Source organism: Halyomorpha halys, unplaced genomic scaffold (genome assembly GCF_000696795.3).
Source record: "Halyomorpha halys isolate HHAL.00 unplaced genomic scaffold, Hhal_1.1 Scaffold60.1, whole genome shotgun sequence".
NCBI classification, from domain to species: domain Eukaryota; kingdom Metazoa; phylum Arthropoda; class Insecta; order Hemiptera; family Pentatomidae; genus Halyomorpha; species Halyomorpha halys.
In genome coordinates, this window is record NW_027112396.1 from 1,099,024 (window position 1) to 1,101,408 (window position 2,385).

General features: G+C 34.8%; 1 protein-coding gene across 3 annotated transcripts in view; it reads left to right on the plus strand.

The window, feature by feature from the left end:
* Window positions 1–2,385, plus strand: part of LOC106692545 (Ca(2+)/calmodulin-responsive adenylate cyclase) — a 378,170-nt gene that overhangs the window by 181,433 nt on the left and 194,352 nt on the right. The window lies entirely within an intron of this gene.

Below are 2,385 nucleotides of genomic sequence, written 5' to 3' on the forward strand. Positions count from 1 at the left end.
CTGAGGATTCCTGAGCCTACTCTATCCCTCACGAGTGAGGGGTAGAGCAGAGCTCAAGAGATCCCAGCGCATCCCTCTCGCCGCATCACTGGTAATGAGCCAGTGGAGGCTGAGCAAGTGCGCTAAAGCCGCAAACACTCAACTCTGACCATTGCCAGAACTCCAATTGTCTATTTTTATTTTAATAAGTCTCTTGGCCACTGCCGTTTCAACCTTCTAGGTGGGCTGTAAAGATGGGTGGAACTAGATAAGGTTTGATGATAATATACGCTCTACTGTGGGAGAAAAACTTGGAATTGGCGATAGAGCTGAAGGAACTATGTAAATTGGAAGGTGTTACAACTACTCCATTCATAATATCCACCAATGGTCTCGTACTAAAATCCACAGTGGCAGGCATGAATGGTTTGGGAGTGCCTGTTGATGCACTAAGAGAGGCTCAACAGTCGGTTCTCTTAGACACAGCACGTGTAGTGCGAAAGGTTTTAAATATTTGACAAAATAAAATAAATATATAAACAAACTATTAAGGTGGTTGGACTTCTAGGTCCCCCACCTCAGACACTCACCCCCCCCCCCCAATAGCGAGAAAAACGGAAAAAGATAATAATAATAATAAAGCTCTAACGAACCCAAAGGTTTGATGCCCCTCCAAACCCTACTAAATCAGTTTTAACGCAATCCTCCCATATACGTTTCGGGCTACCCCTTGGACGTTTACCCATCGGTTCAGTGTTTATTAACATTTTAAGGATCGACTAAGCCCTACAACCTTAAACGCCTATCTCATTCACCGCAATGCTATTACTTGAATTTTAATTACAGGGTCTACTTCTCTTAATTCAGTGTTTTGTAACCTTATAAATTGTCCCGTTAATTCATCATTTTTTGGTCCGAATACTTTATTTTCGAAAGCCTTAAGGGTCTATTCATCCCTCTGTGAAAGAGGAGAGGGCACGACTCATCCATAACAGTGGGAAGGATATTGTTTTTGTTAATTCTAATTTTTAATTTTTTGGACAAAAGGCGCGAGCTAAGCAGTTTCGAAATTGAAAAATAACAACCATTCCCGCCTTCAACCTAGCTTTTATTTCCTCATCAATTTCATTTTTTCTAGTTACCGTAGAACCTAAATACTTAAAGCTATCTTCCTGTTCAAATTTCAAATGCAAACCATATATTTTGTTTTATCTTATACAATATAATTATATATAATATCGTCCATTCATTATAATATTATATTCCCGAAATGTTTGCCCGCTGCGAGGGGAGTAATGTTTTATATTCATGATATAACGGGAGGCACTCCTGATGTATTCTCACTCCCTCCCAGATAAACTCAGTTTGGGTAAAACAATTTCCCTACCTCCTACGCTAGCTGGCAGAGGAGAGAGGAAAACCATTTTCCACAGTCGTGTATAAGTAAGTGAGCCCTTTTTCTTGTTCTCGCCTCTGTTTAGGCAGTTTTCTTTCTTGTTTATTTTACCTTTACAATCATTCTATTTGGTTTTTAGTCTTTCATAAATATTAAAAAAATATATATGAAAATATTTATATTTAGTATGTTTGAAAAAAAAATATTTGAAATTTATATTATAAATTATATGTATCCGAAAATATAATAATAAGTATTCTGGATTTTCGTTCTAGGAAGTTTGATTATATTTGTATTTATTTATATATTTATTTGATGTAATTTACATTTGTACTAAATAATAAAGACAACAAGTAAATATGTTGTATGTTTCATTTACACTTGAAAATCTTGGGAATGAACCACCCATTGGTGGTACTTCAAGCATTAATTTAAATTAGAAGGTCCCGTAGCCATCTTCTTTTTCGAAGGATTTTGGATTGTAAGGATTGGATGCGGGAGGAATTTGATGGTTTGGTAGAGCCTCTAAGCTCAATTCCATATATCTAAATTGATCTGATTATCATAGTATATAATAATTTTTTGTAGTGAATGGGAAGTTTAGAGGGTTTGTCAAGTAGGTGTTGTAGCAATCTACATCCAATTTCTGATTATATTAATTTTTCAAACTTGTCAAGGTGAAGAAATTTCCAAAGTGAATATAATCTATTCCATATTTTATATTGTACAACTTTTCATGACAATTGTCCCATAATCATACACCTATTTGTCATATTTTTAATTTACATATTGAAATCATGTCATTTATATAATCATAATTTAAAATGGTTTGACACCAACATTATTTAAATTATTTTATATATGTATATATAGTTGACCATAAAAATTGATATATAAGAAGATGGTCAGGGTTGCGGTCAAAGGAGAAACAAAAATAGTTTACAACTAGTTATTTTCCGACGCTTTGCAGAGCTTCATCAGGGCTAAAAAGATACAAAATGATACAATGA